The sequence below is a fragment of the Bidens hawaiensis genome, unplaced genomic scaffold (assembly GCF_021521415.1).
Source record: "Bidens hawaiensis isolate Kalapana, Puna unplaced genomic scaffold, B.hawaiensis_p1.1 tig00062068_1, whole genome shotgun sequence".
NCBI lineage: Eukaryota > Viridiplantae > Streptophyta > Magnoliopsida > Asterales > Asteraceae > Bidens > Bidens hawaiensis.
In genome coordinates this window covers 4,265-24,168 of record NW_027501127.1, presented here as the reverse complement: position 1 = coordinate 24,168, position 19,904 = coordinate 4,265, and the positions used below count along the sequence as shown (strand labels likewise).

General features: G+C 41.9%; 2 pseudogenes across 2 annotated transcripts; one reads left to right on the top strand and one right to left on the bottom strand.

Annotated features, from left to right (window-relative positions):
• The first annotated feature begins 2,398 nt into the window (after positions 1-2,398).
• On the top strand, positions 2,399-6,699 carry LOC143603508 (protein ACTIVITY OF BC1 COMPLEX KINASE 1, chloroplastic-like; annotated as a pseudogene). Its single transcript, XR_013148071.1, has 14 exons — positions 2,399-2,701; positions 3,391-3,593; positions 3,673-3,762; positions 3,864-4,010; positions 4,116-4,280; positions 4,379-4,519; positions 4,608-4,787; positions 4,887-5,082; positions 5,181-5,308; positions 5,431-5,502; positions 5,604-5,716; positions 5,839-5,986; positions 6,110-6,179; positions 6,370-6,699. The product of XR_013148071.1 is annotated as a protein ACTIVITY OF BC1 COMPLEX KINASE 1, chloroplastic-like (transcript).
• Positions 6,700-7,215: 516 nt separating this feature from the next.
• LOC143603512 (protein KAKU4-like) lies at positions 7,216-9,838 on the bottom strand (annotated as a pseudogene). The gene is made up of 7 exons (XR_013148072.1): positions 9,583-9,838; positions 8,650-8,702; positions 8,351-8,427; positions 8,173-8,255; positions 7,827-8,085; positions 7,607-7,644; positions 7,216-7,430 (listed from the first exon to the last, which is right to left on the bottom strand). The product of XR_013148072.1 is annotated as a protein KAKU4-like (transcript).
• Positions 9,839-19,904: the final 10,066 nt, after the last annotated feature.

Genomic DNA, 19,904 nt, shown 5'->3' with positions numbered 1-19,904 from the left:
CATAAGGTTAAAAGTTGGAAAGAATAATATTGAAACACATTTAATGCATAATGTACACATGTTTATGCATACAAAACTTGCAAATTGTATATATATATATATATATATATATATATATATATAATTACATTAAAAAATATAATTTGAACTTATTAAACTATTTAATTTGATAAAATATAGGTTTTTAATTTAATAATTTAATTTTTATAGTTTAATTGTATTTTTCATGTATTACACGGATTCTAAATGATTAAATTACATAAATAAATAACATCAAGGTTAGACATTGCTCCCTTTTTTACATGAGAATTAAGATAGAAATCATCACCGAGTGGTCACTTTTGTGACTTTTATTCAAACCTCATGGACAATTTTAGCCGCTTACTATTAGGGCTTTTCGGCATGCTTTAAACGTTGGCCCAATATAATTATCATACTTGTGGGCCAGACCCAAACTTAAGCTATTATCTATGTATAATTAGAAAGTCTGGTGACACAAAGATTTTTTTGAGTATTTTATTAGTTTATTTTGTTTTTATGTTAATTATTTTGATGTAACCAATTATAATATCTTGGTGTGTTGGCTATTGCTATGTTTGTTAATGCTCAGGAAAATAATAAAAATCATTGCATGTTCGAGGCACTTGGTTTCAATTTTCAAGGCACTTCGTTTCAATTCTGTGGAGGCATCCTTCATTTGAAATGAACTTTTTTTTAGTTATTTTATGTGTTTTTGTTTAAGTATGTTAATATAAACAAGAGTTTTGCCGTCGTAATTACCTTATTGGGCCACTGGTGTCACATGTTAATATAAATAAGAGTTTGACAGCACCTTATTAGTGAGGACATTTTTATATTTATTTTGTTTAGCTCTGATTTGTAAAGAACGCAACGAATACCGATTGAATTCCGATTTTGTAATGAACGTGACGGAAATCCACCAATTTTGCATAAACTCACGCTTTTGTTTTAGTTCCAACACCGTAACAAACGTGACAAAACCGGCCAAATTTGCATAGACTCGGCAGGAATCGACAACGGTCGGGCTTTACCAATGCTCGAGCCGACACCAGTACACCACCTCATCGGTCCACCTCAATTTTTATATTTTTTGTTTTTTTGGTTTTAGTTTCCGTACAATAACGCACATAACCAAAACCAAACTAATTCACATCAACTTACCGTCTACAGTGGCGGAGCCACATTACCCCCACCGGGTTCGGCCGAACCCGGTATTTTTTCGGTTTTCTATATAACCTATAGTGCCAAATTAATGAGCGAACCCATTTGTTTTCGGCGAGCGAACCCAATATCGTTCTAAAAAAATATATTTGAACCCATTGTTTGTGAAAAAATTTAGTTATATTCTTTTAGTAATGAATATTCTTTTTATAAAAGACAAAGCTTTTAAAAGACTAAAAATTTTATTAACAAACATCATATATGGGTCAATAATAATCCATATATAGATTATTAAAAAACCCAAAATTACGCATATAATGGGTCAATAAACCCAACACAATTAACATTTTAGACATAATACATAAATAATTAATAAATAAATAAACAAGCAAAAACATCGGCTATCGCCTCAGCAACCAATCAACTTCTTTCTGTCGACCAAACGACCATTGCCTCATCGCCTTTGCCGGTTCGCCTCAAAGTTTCAATGATCGCCAGCAACCAATATTCGTCGGTCTATCGTCTGTGATATGCTTTTTTTCAATGAAGCATGTGAAGACGGATTTGCGTAATTATTTGGGTGACAATTATATGAATGATTCTTGTATTTGTTATATTAAAAATAAGTTCTTTTTAAAAGTCACGATTGAAGATATCGTTTTCAAAACATAAAACACATAGAGAGTTATGATATGTAATATCTTTTTATTTAATATGACTTTTTAATTTACTGATTGTTAACAATATATTTTTGTTATGATAGTGATATCGTATTTTATTTATCGGACCCAATGATCGACCTGACCCGACCCATTCGGGCCCGAAAACTTCAAAAAGTCTCCGAACCTATAAGAAAAAATTCCTGACTCCGACACTGACCGTCAAAACACGTAGTTTTTATTCACGTCCGAGTTTTATCAACATGCTACGGGTGTTAAACGTTATCACCCAACAAATTAAATTCATCAAAAAGTGTAGTGGGTCACTTATCCAGACTTTGGAGCCATTCTCATCCTTACACGTGGCCAGTTAGTCTTCCAAACCTGTTATGTAACTCCAAACCACATGCTTTCTGTTCACCTTCAACTTTCAAACCCCCAATTGATCATCTCATAATAATAATAATAATAATAATAATAATAATAATAATAATAATAATATTCAACCAAACCCTAGGGCTCCATACCTCCAACTCCAATTCATCAACAATAATAACATGACCACCGCTAGCTGTCATCTACACACACCGTTCATACTCATAAACTCCAGTTGCTACAGAAGAACAACCTGTTTACCTATTACTGTTAGTAGTAATCGGTGTTCCGGAAAACGGAAGGTTACGAAGGCCGTAGCTGCCGTGTCCACCGGCCGTGCTCGTGGTGACGTCAGCGGAGGTAATCGGAGTGGAGGAGAGGAGTTGCAGGTGACGTCGAAGCCGTCCACTAGTAGCAGCGCGTTGGAGCACTTGGATATCGAACGCGGCGTTTGTATTCCGTTTCGCAAGTATACACCCGAAACTGTGAGTAGTTAACTAACTCTAAACATAAACACTTTCTGTTTTTAATTAATTAGATAGACTAGTTAAGTAGTTATTATGAATTATGTGTTAGGATCAAATACAATTATAAATGGCTTGTTGTGAGGAGCCGCGTACAAATAACTAGAGTAATTATGCTAACACTGTGCCGAGTTCCAGCTCGGGCACGGATCGTTTAATACATGTTAATTAAGCTATATATGTGCATAATTATTTATATATGTTTTGTGAAAAACCTTAAACGAGCCTAAGCTTGGCTCGAGCTCGTTTAGTACCTTAAACGAGCCAATATTCGGCTCAAGCTCGGTTGTGCAGTTTAAAGTTAATACATAGAAGTCCAAAATAGGTAAAATGAAAAGATATGCACGGGCGGTAAGGCTCGACGAGCATAAATGAGCTTCCCATGCAAGGCTCGAGCTCGAGCAGCTCTAATCGTTTGCACCTGTGATTAATGATTATTACTCCGAGTTTTTGAACAAGAGTAAATATTATTCATATATTAGTGTTATTACTCTAGTTCAAAACTGTAGAGTGATGATAATTACTCTAGTTATTTGTACGGTTAGTAGGTAAACATCATTTGTACCAGATCCCACCTCTATAAATTATAATCACACAGTTTGGAATTGTTTGTGAATGAAATATGAATTGTGTGTTTTTGGGTGTTGAAGGTTAAGAGTAAGGTGTTGGAATCACAAGGTGCAATTCTGTCACTGGTTGGTAGAGGAGTTGAGATTGTGTGGAAATTAGGGTTTTACTGGACTAGATTGGTGTATGATTAGTTGGTAGGGATGAAGAAGTTGTTCCGTTTCGTGCTCGCCAGCTCAGGAACTTGTTATGTGATTTAGGGCCTTCATTAAAGCTGGCCAGGTTAGTTTTTCAATTCTAATCTCTCGTTGGATTGTTTTAGCAAGTTAGTTTTGATTTATTTACACTATTGCAATTTACCACAGGTTCTTGCAAACAGACCTGATATTACTAGGGAAGATTATATGAATGAACTTTGCATTCTTCAAGATGATGTTCCTCCTTTCCCCAATCAGGTTATGATCTGATATATGATATATATATAGTCCCTTCAAGAAACGTTTTTACTTATTGGTTTATACATTCTTTAATATGTGAGTGGTTAATGATGTTTTAGGTTGCTTTCAGCATTATAGAAGAGGAATTAGGGCAACCTCTAGAAGCTATTTTCAGCAAAATTTCATCAGAGACTATAGCTGCTGCAAGTTTAGGTCAAGTTTACAGGGCTACTCTACGTGCATCAGGAGAGGATGTTGCTATTAAGGTTAGACAGACTAATGAATCTCACTCTTTGTTTTGTTTCTGTTTATAATTGTAGATGGAATTGCAACTTGCTATAAATGGAGCATAACCGTTGTTGTTTTTGCAGGTTCAAAGGCCTGAAATAGAGCCTATAATATACAGGGATCTTTTCCTTTTCAGAACACTTGCTTCATTTTTAAATGGAATCAGTCTACAAAAGCTGGGTTGCAATGCAGAGCTTATTGTTGATGAATTTGGTGAGAAGCTTCTGGAAGAGCTTGATTATACATTGGTACTGTTCAGATTACAGTATTTCATTTCTGGAAGAAGTATAAACAAGACAGTATTAATTACATAATAACTTGAGTTCTTTTGTTTTGTAATTATCAGGAAGCTCGCAACATTGAAGATTTTGTCGAAAACTTCAAGGGTGATCCGACCGTTAAAATTCCCAGGGCCTACAGACAGCTATCTGGTTCACGTGTTCTGGTTATGGAATGGATTGACGGAATCCGGTGCACTGATCCACAGGTAATATGATATGCATATAAGTTTTTCAGAACGTATGAACCATTAGATCATGCTTGATGCTATTGATTTCTTTTTTCATTTATCTCAGGCCATTAAGGAGGCTGGTATAGATGTAAATGGATTTTTGACTGTCGGTGTTAGTGCTGCTTTGAGACAGTTGCTAGAATTTGGGTTGTTTCATGGTGATCCTCACCCTGGAAATATCTTTGCCATGCGTGATGGGCGTATTGCTTATGTGGACTTTGGGAATGTTGCTCAGCTAAGTCAAGTAATGTTTGCACTGCACTATTTCTACCGCTATATGAATGTAATGTTGCCGTCCGTGATTGCTGTTTTGAAACCAATCTGTTGTTTTCTGTCTGTTCATCAAAACAAACAGATTTTGATTGATGCTGTTGTGCATGCTGTAAATGAAGATTATGCTGAAATGGCAAATGATTTCACAAGACTTGGATTCCTTGCAAAAGGAACAGATGTCTCACCCATAATTCCAGCATTGGAAGCAATTTGGCAGAATTCGGCTGGAAAAGGACTAGCTGATTTTAATTTTAGAAGTGTTACAGGTAAACTTTGTATTTTGATTATATATATGCATATCTGGCCACTCATTTAGTGTATCTCATGTAATTAACAATCTTTGATGAAATTCATTTTGATGCAGGAAAATTTAATCAACTTGTTTACCAGTACCCTATTCGGATCCCTGAAAGATTCTCTTTAGTCATTCGTTCGTTACTGACTCAAGAAGGCATCTGTTTTACACTGAAACCAGATTTTAAATTTCTCGAGGTAAAACTGCTCTTAAATGTCACATGATGTATCCTTTTGAGGCATATTATTGGAAGTGATTATTCATTTTCTGTAAAATAGTTTTTATCACATTACATATTAATAGCAAAACACTTTACCAGGTCGCATATCCATATGTTGCAAAGCGCCTTTTGACAGACCCAAACCCTGCTCTTCGAGAGCGCCTCATACAGGTCAGTTACTTGCTATTTTACACGGTTTCTTTAAATCTTGAATTTTTGAAAGTCATGTATCTCATTTTTTCTTACTTTAAGCGATTTAATTTATATGTTAGGTTCTTTTCAAAGATGGTGTTTTTCAATGGAAGCGACTTGAAAACTTAATTGTGCTGGCAAAGGAGAATGTGTCAAAGATGAGCAGTAATCCTGCACTTCAAGGAAATAACGCGTGCGTACCTAAATTATGCAAACACTTGTGAATATATATCTCTTCTTCCACCCCCCCACCCCCCCTAAAATGAAAACAAACAAGTTATGAATCTAAAGTATAATGTTTGGACTTGTGATCAGGGGAAGCTCTAGAGAGTTGAAGGTTCAAAAGAAATTGGATCTAACAGACACCATTAAAGACGGAGCTCGCCTTTTTCTGGTTGATGAAGGAATACGTAGACAACTTCTTCTTGCATTAACAGAAGACTCTAAGCTTCATGTTGAAGAGGTATGTAGAACATGATGGCTTATGTAGGAGTGAGAAAATGGGTGGGTCTGGCAGTGGGTCAAAGTATCCACTTCACGTTATCTTGGATTTATAGCTTTCAACTTACGTTTGTGCATTTTGTAGCTTGTTGACGTGTATAGGCTTGTTGAAGACCAAATAGACATACCCTCAGTTGCATTGGAAGTAGTCAGAGGTATGATTCATTAACTTATGATACGTCATCTTACATTCTAACAACCTTACCTAAGTTTAACTGTAGTTTCATAAAACACGAAATATAATTTTTGAAAATGAACTAGACAATGGTGTTTGGATGCCATTTTGAAAGTGATTATGTGAGATTGAATACAATCTCTGTTTTGAATGTTTTGATCTACCTGCAGACTTACCTTCAGCTGCCCGAGATTTTATGCTTTCCTGGAGTGCATCTGTGTTGTCTGATAAATGATTCAGGTTTTTGGCATGCCTGGTCTCCACCTACACATTTTTTATTTATTTATTCCCCTTACAGTTTCCACATAAGCCATAGAAAGAGCCCCACAATATGTTGTTGATAAATGATAAGAAAAAGGACATAATACTTACAGCTGTATAGAATCAATCCACCAGATAATTGGCTAAACAAATTTCATGAGTTGTTAGGGTGATATATTATGTATATAACACAACAATATTGGTTTTTAGGAGCATATAATGTATTTTGAAGGACATCAAGGCATAAATAACGATTGAAAGAGATGTTGTAATGGGAGTTGAATCTGAAACTTGACGATGCACAAATGGTGGTGTTGTGGTTGTATCTTACTCTTATGCAATTATGACACTTGTGCACGCGAGGTCGCGAGCCATGTCATAATATCCTGGGAAATTTACTTTGGCTTTCCCGTCACATATAAAACGCCTCTTCTCAATTTTGCCAAAATTGAGTAGTTTTCATCTACACCATTTTTTATTTATTTGTCATTAAAGATGAAATAAGCTACCACAGTAAAGTTACATTACATTACGCACTACTCCTCTGTTATATACATATCACCAGATAGTAGATTAGTTCAAATACATATAGATAAACCCTAGACTAAAACCAGCAAACTAGAAGTTCCAGGAAGGTTTAGATCTGTCAACACAAGACAAGAATTTAAACTCTAAAGCTTACACTCGATTTGCTAATCAATACACCCTAAATTTGTAGCAAGACTTGGATCTGCCAGGTTAAACTTTATTCATATAATCATTTGCTTCGGGGCCTGCCTCTTTTAGTGTTGTATATTCTTGCTGCTCGTTTTACACTTGGGCTATCGGTCTCGTTAGTAGAAGTGGGGTCATTGGAACTGCCCTCAGAAGCTAGAATGACATCAGCCACTTCCGCATATTCACTATTCCCTTTGACACGATTCACATCATCACCCGTTTTATCATCTTTAAGCTCTTTTTTCTCTGCACTCTGAAGCACAACAAAGATGAACAAATCATGTAACTTGGCAATAATCAACAGTTTTTAGTCAGTTGTGTAATTGGTCAAAACGGGTAATTTTCTACATTTTCTATCCAAACTTGGTATTTTACAAATAATTAATGTGTGAAAAAATTATGGCGGTGTTTTGTGGCCATTGAGGTTACCTGATGTCTCGCCTTGATTATCGGAAGGGATGACAAGGTTGGGGTTGGTACATTATCTTGAGTGGTTCTCGTATCTGAAGCGAGGAAAAAAGGCATAAAATTAAAAATACATAAAAGGCTGTTGATTAAAAAAACATAAATGTACAAATAATTGAAATCACTTAGAAACATGAGGCGGAAAACCGACCCTTTGAAGCCACTCTCACAGTTTCATTCCCGGGTTTTGGTGCTTGTAAAGAGAATAGTCTTTTTGGTTTAATATACTCTATGGCCTTGGAATGCAACCGCTGCACTTCATTCTGAATATTCCATGATCCACCAGAAAAATAATTCCTCTGTGACATCAAAATGCGCTCAAAAGATGGATAAGAAATTCAGTGAATCAGTAAATATTAAAAAAATATACCAACAACTTACCGGGTTTTTTTTAATCATTTTTCTTGCTTCCATTATCACTTTGGTGCTAATATTTGGATTATCTGTTTATGATCAAACAAAAACATTATCAACACATTCAGGAAAGAACTCAACTGTCAAATTAGAGACACTAATGCTCAAAATCTTACTTGATCCAGCATTCACTCCCTCTCTCATGGTATAATCCACAAGTCGCGAATTGATGATCTTTATTATTCTATCGCATTCTTCCCTGTTAAAAGATTTATTTATAAACATATTCATAAGTAAAAACAAAAAATATGGAATATAAAGAATTGCAAAATGTGAGGGCAAAAAGATTGTTACCTTGAAAACCGATCGAGCACAAGTAATTGTTCAACTAAATATAAAATCTCACTCTTCCCCGACGAACTGCATTTGTTCTGGTGCAACAAAAATTACATTATACATTTTTAGAAAAAAAAAACAAAACTATGGATTAATGTATGTGGATGTCACCCGATTAATTAACTCTTCTTTAAGCCGTCCATACATAGAAAGTCGAAACTACTTCAGGTCACCCGATTCATGTCGGATATTGAAAATGCCATTAAAAATCTTAATTATAAAAAATTAAGAATTGTTAATAACGATTAATAACCTACCTTATTAAGCTCAGCACCATCATCATGTTCATTATCTTCTTCTATACCACCTTCTGTGAAAACAAATAAAATAAAATATTTCAAATCCAAATCAATAAACTAGAAGACAGAAAAGGGAACCACCACCAGCCAACCAAACAAATAGTGAGGCTTGTTTTTTACATTACAACAATTTAAACATTTGTCTGTTAATAACTTATTATGTATTGATTTCAGTGGATCTATCATCAAAGTAAGATTTCTTTGACAAATAGTCAAACATTTTACTTAACTTGTGCCAAGTCAACTGTCAACCTACCAATTTTGCATTTTTCTTCTTGTTTCAACAAGAATTGACCAACAACAGTGCACTCAATTAACGTTTCTCTGGTTCCTATATAATTGAAACAATATATATATGACACAACATTGAAAAGTTTATACATTCAAGTTTTGCCACAATACTTTTAGGCCTTTCAACTTTGTCCAAAAAACTTTTACACTTTTACAAACTGCACAAAATTTTTAGCCTTTTAAATTTGACCACAAAACTTTTACACTTTTACAAACTGCACAAAACCTTTAGCCTTTCAACTTTGACTAAAACTTTTACAAATTGCACAAAACTTTTAGCGTTTCAACTTTGACCACAAACTCAAAAAAATTACAAAAAACTTTTAGCATTTCAACTCTGACCACTTTTACAAATTGGTCACATAAAACCTTTTCACCTTTAACCCCAACACTTTCTACTTTAGACTTTGGTGACTAAACAATTTTTTTGACGGTAACCGACCAAGTTCCCACCGCAATGCTCGTGATTAAAGCAATCATAATACTCGCATTTACCAGAATTATAATCCAAATGACACTAAGATTAAACATTTAAACTGCATTTTATTAACATGTCAATTTTACACTAACCAAACCCTAATTTTAAACCAATTCCAATACCTGAATCAGTATCAGTCTCTGAAGAAGAAGCCGAACACTCGCCCCAAGTTTTCGGGTTCCAAAGAGATGAAATAAGTTTACCCGCACCGCCGGCAACATACTTACCCGAAATAGCAATTGCATTATGCCAATTAGGGTTTACATTTACACGCTGAGTAGGGCGGTCATACGGCGTCTTTCTGGCGGCAATTCGTCGCCGTTTCGGTATTTTGCCACCGGATCCGCCGTCTACGGCGGCCTGAGTACCGGAATCCATGGCGGGAAGTGGATTTGCTTAGGGTTTTTTGTGGAAATTGAAAGTATGTGAAATGTGAAGAGAATTGAATTGGTGTTGACAGTTATTGTGGCGGTTGATGATGATGAAATGGTTTATATAGTTGTTGGTGGTAAGTTACATTTCTAGTCCCTTAACAATTTAACATATTGTATCTTGCATATATTGTTTAGTCAATCTTGTATGCGACTGACCAATTGACTGAAGACGAAGAAATTACAACCTGGACTGTTCTTTGAATCGTGTAAGCATTATCATATAACCTTATTTGTAGGTTACACACAATGATTTATTGAATTAGACGAGTTTTTGGTTGATTATGTGACTTGATGAAGAACCAACGAGAACTCTTATAACTTTCTGTTCTCTTCTCCGTATGTATTTGATCTATCGAGCTAACCCAAAAGAAATAAGGGAAAACCCTCTTTTTTCAAAGTAATAATCATCGGTGTCTATAGATCACCAATTCATCATTTTTTTTATTAAAACAGCAGGGCCTTCAATTCAGCCTGAGTGTCAAAAAGAAAAAAAAAAAGCCTAATGTTATCATAAAACCCAAATAACATTTATAATTAAATCGAGCTCGTACTCCCGCACCTCCTAACTCGTTTAATATCTAAACACTATTTCCTCGATTGATAAGTTAATCCAATAGTACTAAAATGACCAACACGGTATCCTCCGGTTGGTCAACAATCTCCCTCCACTAATCACAAACAAGAGCTTTAAACTTTGGTTCTTTTTTATATAGTATCAATAATTTTTTATCAAATAATTAAATGTCTGAAGAGGTAGGTCCCAGCAGAGCCCAGTTGGTCCCGCAAGACTCACCTTGAACAGGGACGTCTGCGCAAAGGTCATCTGCTCCCGCAGGACCCACCATGCTGAGAGAACCTTACGCGCAGTACGCAAGCTGTACACGCAGGGAAAGCCTCCCAATGGTGAAGTACCCCGCCTGTTCCCGCAGTTGCGGATACAAGCCATCAGGGAAGGCTACCCGCAGACAGCAGGGCTACACGCACAAGACAATAGATACTTCAGTAGTCACACGAAGGAATGAGCAAGACGGGAACAATCCCGCCAAAATGAGCCAGTCCGTATGATTCTGAAAGATCTGTACTATACCTACCAAGGTATGGATAGGACAGACAATCTGACCAGAACAGCCCATGAGCCAATCACAGGGTGACAGCTCACCGACAACAGTACGAGGAGGAGCACCCTCTAGTACTGTTTCACTATTAGCCGCTGCCTACTCACCAACCCTTACTGCGGGGCGTGCGCAGCCTACAGTTGGTGGAATAGTGTTACTGTTGGCCGTAACCTATTCACCAACCAGCATGGCCGGCGTATAATCCACAGTAGGTGGGACGTGCATAATCTACAGTTGGTGGAATAGTGCAGCCGACTTTGTTACTGTTGGCCGTAACCTATCCACCAACCAGTATGGCCTGTGCACAGTCCACTGTTGGTAGAACAGGAATACTATTCAGCTGGCTGTACCTTCTAGGAAACCTACCTTCGGCTATAAATACTCCAACATCTTGGAATGGTAAGATCATCTGCTACCCTGTTATCTAGCAATCTCTTAATATACACTTATATTCAGAGCAATCTAGTCTGATTCTCACGCCGGAGGGTGGTCACAAGGAGGAACCCCCCCTTCTCAGTGACGAGCTTACGGTGTCTGTTTTGCAGGTCTCCTGAAGAACAACCTTCTCAGCTAGATCTCACCCGTGGGAAACATTACTTAACCCCCAGATTATCTATAATCTGTCCAGGGTTCACTTAGTGTTTCTTCATTGGCGCCATCCGTGCATAAAAGCTAGAACTAATTTAGTTTTTTCAAATTTTTTAAAGAAATGGTTAACGTTACTCCGGTCCAAAGGCCAGTAACCGACCAAGAAACCCCGGTAACAACCCCAGCAACTGGGGGGAACACCGGCGGTTATACAATCCTTACGAACACTACCCCGACTACCCAAGCCGGGGCAAGTGGAGTAAATATTCCACTGGGGTTCACCGATACCCAGCTGGAAAAACGAACGAGGGTCCCTCGCCAAACACTAGATCAAGTGAAGGCGTGGGCCGAAGAACGTCAGAAAGAGTTCCAAGCTGAGTTGGACGAACGCTTGCGTTCAGTTCAACAGGCTGACGAATTCGGCAGTACTCGCCAACACCTCATTATGAACAGCGAGGGCGAGTACTCAGACGAGAGGGAGGAGTCCGATACCGACGCAAACCCTCGCCATAAGGCGAAAGGGAAGCGTAAGGAAACGGACTCCCAGCCAAAAAGGAATTTTGGGGAAGCCTTTAAACCAACAAATGCGGAGAGAAACCCGCGTGACTTCTCCAAAACCTTTAGACCAACTGCTACGAATGCAGGAAAGTCAAAATTTGCGAGGGACATTGCGGAAGCAATCGCCCCAAGAAGTGCCAAACAAATGTCCAACATTGGCACTTATGATGGTCTATCCGACCCAGACGACCATTTGAACAGGTTCATTGCGGGGGCTACCGTCAGTAACTGGACGGAACCCACGTGGTGTTACATGTTCCAGATGACTCTGGTCGGAGCAGCCAGGGCATGGTTCGATCGTTTACCGGTCCACCACATATATGACTGGGCGGACTTTCAGAACAAGTTCAGCCAGCACTTCAGCCAGCAGAGGAAGTATACTGAAGAGCAGTGGACGATCCTCAACTGCGTTAGAGAGGAGGATGAATCTTTACTAGACTTCATCACCCGCTTCAACTCCAAGAAGCTGAGTCTGGGCAACATAAGTGAAGATCTTGTTCGCGCCGCTTTCATCCAAGGCGCCGAGTACCCAGAGCTTATCCGCACACTGACGGGTAAGGACGGCATGCCATCGACATGGGATGCCATCATGACGGCAGCCAAGCGCTTTGCCGAGACGGAGAAGCAGCTGGGAAGAGATCTTCCCCAGAGTACACACCTCTACACGCAGAGGACAAGGGAGAACAACGTTAGGACCGCCCGGCAGAACAAAAAGAGGCGGCTAGGTATTTGGCAGTCAAGGGTAAACTTTGACACCTCATCCAGCTCTCGCCCTCTTGTTGGCGGAAGGGACAACACGCACCCTTCAAACCGAAAACACCGGTGGACGCCACTCACCAAGAGCGTCACGGAGATATTTGCCACGGAAAAATTGCCATGGCCAAAAGCCCCATTGATCCGGCAGAAACCTAATGCGGATCAAAACAAATCCTGTGATTTCCACGGGACAAAGGGTCATGGTACTGAAGAGTGCACATCCTTGAAAGACATTGTTGAAGCATTTGTCAAGGATGGAAGACTTGCACATCTCGTGGCATCAATCAGGAAGGGAGGAAGGAATGACAACCGGTACAGAGGTAACGGACGAAAGCCCGTCGACATCAGCATCAACATGGTTCACGGCAAGGTCGGAGGAAGAAAAAGACGAGTGACAGAACCATGCGCGTGGAAGGAAGCTGAGGTGCGCTTCCCGCGAGTGCCAGGAGGCCCCAGCAAAGAAGGCCCCATCGTCATCAAAAGCCAGCTGGGGCATTACATCACTTCCCGCACTCTTGTTGACAACGGCGCTTCGTCAACAGTGATGTACAGGCAGTTCTTTGACAAGCTGGATGATGAGGACAAAGAACGCTTGGAAACGGTCTACGCTTCAATGGAAGGGTTTGACGGCAGTACAGAAACCCCCCTGGGTATCCTATCTTTCCCCGTCACTCTTACAGATGGAAAACACTCCCGCCCAGAGGATGTGGACTTTGTCGTGATGAGGAAGCCACACCACACGTACGACATTCTCTTCGGGAGAGACGGGATGGCAAGATTCAACGCCGTGGTATCTTCAGTCCACGGCATGATGGGATGGCCAACAGCTGATGGTGTAGCGATGATCACTGGCATTCCCCAGGTATGCATCGCATCTGTCTCATCTAAACCCAAACCGAAAATGGCTAAACCAACCATCACCGAACCGGAAAAATGGGCCTTCAATGGCAAATACCCCGACCAGGCCGTTACCATTGGACCAACAATCGTTGATCCCACACGCACCTTGCTCAAACGCTTACTGCAGAAAAACGCTGACATCTTTGCGTGGACACCAGCTGACATGACTGGTGTACCCCGAAGTAAGGCGGAGCATAAGCTCAAGTGTGATCCGGCTGTTACGCCGGTCGTACAAAAGCGCAGAGTAATGGGGCCTGAACAAACTAACGCGTGTAGAACCCAAGTCAAGGAACTCCTTGACGCAGGCATCGTACGCGTTAGTAGATATCAAACATGGGTTGCAAATCCCGTAATGGTACCGAAGAATGACAAACAATGGCGCATGTGCATAGATTTCAAAGATTTGAACAAAGCATGCCCCAAAGATTGTTATCCGTTACCAGAAATTGATCTTAAGGTGGATTCGTTAGCACCATTTCGCCTTAAATGCTTCCTGGATGCGTATAAGGGGTACCATCAAATCCACATGGCCGTAGATGACCAGGACAAAACCGCATTTCGGACGCCCGATGGTACATTTTGTTATAAAATGATGCCATTCGGACTTAAGAATGCAGGGTCCACGTACCAACGACTGATGGACAAAGAGTTTCATGCCCAAATCGGGAGAAACTTGGAAGTCTATATGGATGATTTGGTCATCAAAAGCCCCGAGCCAGAAGCGATGTTGAAAGACATTGAAGAAACTTTCAACACGCTCAGAAAGATAAACATGAAGCTCAACCCGAGCAAGTGTTCATTTGGGATGGAAGAAGGGAAGTTCTTGGGAGTCATTGTTACTAAAGATGGCTTCAGAGCGAACCCTGAAAAGGTCGAAGCCATTGTTAGAATGGAATCACCTACCACCATCAAACAGGCTCAGACACTGAATGGACGACTAGTCGCACTTAATCGTTTTTTGGCAAACCATGCGGATAAGTCGTTTCCTTTCGTGTCAACATTGAGAAACTGCTTAAAGAAAACGCACTTCCGCTGGACACTAGAAGCGGAAGCAGCTTTTCAGGAGATTCGGTCACGCCTGATCGAACTCCCAACACTTACAGCACCACAAGCGGGAGAGGAGTTAATCCTATACCTTTCCGCAACAGATAGAGCAACCGGGGCAGTCCTGCTAATAGAACGAAAAGGCATCCAGATGCCAATCTATTATGTTAGCCGTGTACTAACAGACGTAGAAACTCGGTACTCTACCCTCGAAAAATTAGTCTTAGCACTTATACACGCTTCACGCAGGTTAAGACGATATTTCCAGGGCCACCCAATCACCATTCTCACCAACTTCAAACTCTCAAACGTTCTAAGCAAACCCGAATTATCGGGACGTCTAGCCAAATGGGCAATTGAATTGGGAGAATATGCAATTAAGTACAAGCCAAGACCAGCCATAAAAGGCCAGGTCCTGGCCGATTTTATTGCAGAAGTCCCCGCTTCGCGGGAGAAAGAGTGCCAGGAGGAGGCTCAACCCTCCCCAGCACAGGACATCAATGATGTCTGGCGACTCTACACTGATGGAGCCGTCAGTAACGAGGGTTCAGGCGCAGGGTTAAAATTGACCAACCCAGCAGGCCAAGAATATACTTACGCTATTCGGTTGGATTTTCCAAGTACGAATAACGAAGCCGAATATGAAGCATTCTTGGCCGGATTGAGAATTGCGCGTAAGATGGGAGTGAAAAACTTGGAAGCCCACGTGGATTCCATGCTGGTGGCCAACCAAATAAATGGGACGTACACGGCTGTGAACGACACAATGGCCCTGTACCTCGCCCAGGCAAAAACCCTTATGCGTGATTTTAATGATTGTAAAGTCATACATGTCAAGCGCAGCGAAAACAAATCTGCGGATGCGTTAAGCAAGCTTGCATCACTAGCCTTCACCCACTTGGGAAAGGACATCCGCATTGAACTCCTTGAAGCACCATCAGTCCCGCACAAGGAAATTTGTGTCATCCAAATCGGTACAGAAACGTGGATGACACCAATAATAAATTACCTTGCAGCAGGAACACTACCAGAATCAAAAACACAGGCAAGAAAACTACGCTGTAAAGCACTGAATTATCAACTTGTCAATGACATCCTTTACAGACGTAACTTTCTTGGCCCACTCTTAAGATGCGTGGACAACCAAGATGCTGACTACCTCCTAAGGGAAGTACACGAAGGCATCTGTGGAGTACACGCAGGTCCCCGCGCTGTTGTAGCCAAGCTAAACAACGCGGGATACTTTTGGCCGGGGATGCATACGGATGCACTGGCATACATCAGAAAATGCAGGTCTTGCCAGCTTTACGCACCCAACACGCACCGCCCGAAGAATGAACTTGTTCCAGTCACTTCTTCATGGCCATTTCAGAAGTGGGCCATCGATGTGACAGGCCCATTTCCCACAGCAGCAGGAAATGTTCAGTTCCTAGTGGTAGCCATCGACTACTTCACCAAGTGGATAGAAGCAAAACCTTTAGCCCAAACAACCGCGAAACATATCAAAAAATTTATTTGGGAATTTATTATTTGTCGTTTTGGACTTCCACAGAATTTGGTGAGCGATAATGGCACCAACTTTGCTGACAAGAAGCTACAACAGTGGCTAAAAGAACTTCAAATCACCCACACCTTTACCTCAGTGGCACACCCGCAAGGTAATGGTGAGGTGGAAAGAGCAAATAAGAGCATCGTCGAAGGCATCAAGAAGAGACTATCGGAACACAGATCCGGCTGGGTGGACGAGCTTCCGCACGTCCTTTGGGCAAACAGAACGCTGAAAAAGGCCAGTACGGGAGAAACCCCGTTCAGCCTCACTTATGGCACTGAAGCCATGGTCCCGGTCGAAATTGGTCTACCCTCACCAAGGGTCTTGAGTCAGCCAGAAGACAATGATGCGGAAAGACGGTTGGATCTTATGCTAACCGAGGAACGCAGAGACTTAGCCGCAGTGCGTGAAGAGAACTACAAACGACAAATGCAAAAGTACTACAACACGCGGGTAAAACTCTGCAACTTCAGTCTAGGAGACTACATACTGCGTAACAACGAGGCTTCAAACCAAGAGCGCCCAGGAAAGCTGGCCCCGGTCTGGGAAGGGCCATACATTATCAAAGAAGTCCTGGGAAAAGGCGCATACCGGCTTGAAAGGCTCGATGGTACTCCCATCCCAAGAACATGGAATGGAGCTCAATTACGCAAATGTTATATGTAGATCAATTCCAAACTTGTAAAGAAAAGGCCTAGAGCCACTTCTAATGGAAATGATTCTCCTTTCACAATGTATTGTTAGCCTTACCTTAACTTATGAACTTCCCATGTGCCGGTATTCACCGCATCAATGTGTGAAGTAGTTGCGTGTGGAAGGCGGCAAAACCCGCATAAACAACGCCAAAAATAAGGAAAACCTACACGCAGGTCAGATGTAAGTAAAGTTTAGCCATCCTTGTAAGTGCAAGTGACGGTCTTACCCGCACAATCACGAACAAGGAAGCAAAACTTCAACCTATCATCTACCACGTTCAAAGGTTAACTTATACTAAAAAAGGATAAGAAAAACCTACACGCAGGTCAGATGTAAGTAAAGTTTAGCCATCCTTGTAAGTGCAAGTGACGGTCTTACCCGCACAATCACGAACAAGGAAGCAAAACTTCAACCTAACATCTACCACGTTCAAAGGTTAACTTATACTAAAAAAGAATAAGGAAAACCTACACGCAGGTCAGATGTAAGTAAAGTTTAGCCATCCTTGTAAGTGCAAGTGACGGTCATACCCGCACAATCACGAACAAGGAAGCAAAACTTCAACCTATCATCTACCCACGTTCAAAGGTTAACTTATCCTAAAACACTTGGAAAATTGCTAATTTAAAGTATGCAAGTCATATAAAGCAAGGAATCCAATGAAAGAAGCGGTCTTAGCCGCACAAATATTTATATTTCATAATTGTTCGTTACAAGAATGGCCGGGTAACTACCCGCCTACAAAGAATCTATACAAAGTCTATCCTAGCAGCGGGAAGGGATCTTCAGAATCAAGCTTCAGGACCACTTCCACTTGGACCCGCCCCATCAGTAGAGCGTGGCGGTTCAAGGAAGGCCTTGAGGATAGCAAGTCCATCATCAGCAGCAGCGACTTCCTTCACCTTCTCCACCACCGGATGCGGAAAGGCGGCATATTGGTTCACCGCTTGGTCATATGCAGCTTCGGTGTCCACATCGAACAAAGGGAAGTTGGAAGGCGGGAAGCCTCTCTCAACGAACCCTAGACCAAGCAGGAAGCCGGCCTTTTCCCCATCCTCATGAGAAGCGTTGAGGGCTGCGCTCATGGCATCATCATAGGTAGTCTCTGAGAAGACCCGACGCACAACCTACAGAAAAAAGATACAAGTGTCAAAACACCTTTTCTATGAACAAAGTAAAGCGTGAAGACGTAAAGATAAACATACCTTAGACAACGCTTCTCGAAGAAGCCATTCCTTGGCAACCAGAGCTTCTTTAAGGGCGGCTTGAGCTTGGGTGCAGGCGCGTTCGGCTTCGCTTTTGTTAAGGTTGGCAAGTAGCACTTCCTTTGCGGCAGCCTCTTCGACGCCCTTAAGCTTTCGCTCAGTATGGTCAAGCACACCCCTCTGGTCCAAGATCTCCTGGAGCTTCTTGGCATCTTCCATTGCCAAGGCATCATGAGCACGTTGGAGAGCCTCTAATTTGGCCTTGAGCTCCTCGTTCTCCATGCGTAAAGGCTCAGCAACGGCTTCAGCCTTGGTGGCCCTCTCGGTCGTGTTCCTCGCAGTCTCCTTAGCTAGCCGAAGCTGTTCGTTAACAGCTTGGGCAGCCTTGGAGCGGGCCTCGAGTCGCGCTTGAACCTCGACCTCAAGGGCCTTGAAGGCCTTCTCCTTCTCCGCAGCAGCTGCGGACAGTTGTTGGTTCTCCTCCCGAAGAGCCCGCGCTTGAGATATGTCCTTGGCGCGAGCTGCTTTCAACTTGTCGTTTTCACGACAAAGCAGCTCGACGCGCGGCTGCATCCGGGCCTGGAGAACCCGAAGCTCATTGGTTAGCCTACCCTCCTGGTAGCTAGCCATGGCTTCCCCCAACGCACCATGGGGAGCAGCGTGGCGAGCCAATTCCACGCACTCCACAGGGGTACGAAGGGTTGTTCCTCGGCAGATGTTCCATCGCGGAACATACACTTCATTGGAATCCGACACTGCAAAAGAAACAAAGCAGTTAGGAAAAGATGAAGAAAAAAATATAAAAGCGAAAAGAACCCTACACACCTGTAGGGTCGATCACAGGCCGATAGCCACCGAACCCATCGCCTGAACTTAAGGGAAATCCATCCAAAAGGTCGGGCAGATGAGAAGGTGGCAAAGATTGGCGAGAAGCCCTGCGCGTACCTGATGGGCCGGCCGTCGTTGCCGGTGGCGGAGGCATAGTAGTGGCCGCCGTGGTCGCCGTCGGGGTCGCCGCCGCAGAATCTGCAGCAATTGTAACCGCCGGCTCGGTGAAAGATGCTGTAAAAATCGCACTTACCACCGGCGGTGACGTCATCTCGGCCGGAACAGTCGGCTCAAAGGAGTGAGCAACTGATCCAGCGGAAGCAGGCGCAGGCGCCTGGGTCGTCGCCTCAGGTAGGCTGACCAAGCCTACCGTCATCGGCGGAGAGGTACTCCTCTGCGCTCCACCCTGGAATGCGTCAACATCCACGCCTGCACAAGAAGATAAGTGTCAAATAAGTTTATAAAGTGAAATCTACAAAGATAAGAAGGATGTTTGTACTTACGGGTTCTCTTGAGCTTGAACGTACGGACGGGCGGGGACGAATCCGATGGAGCCGGTCTCTTGACGCCGGCCACCGTCGTCGCCATTGGTACTCCAGAGGTAGCAGTTGTAGCCTCCGGAACAGTGGTCTTCTCGCCACCGGGGTTCCCCGCCACCTCTTCATTATCTGACTCGCTGTCAGATAAGACCACTGGATCGGCCGTGGAGGCCACCTTCTCCTTCCCTTTCCCACCGGCAACCCTCTTCTTCCGCACCAACGGAGGACCATC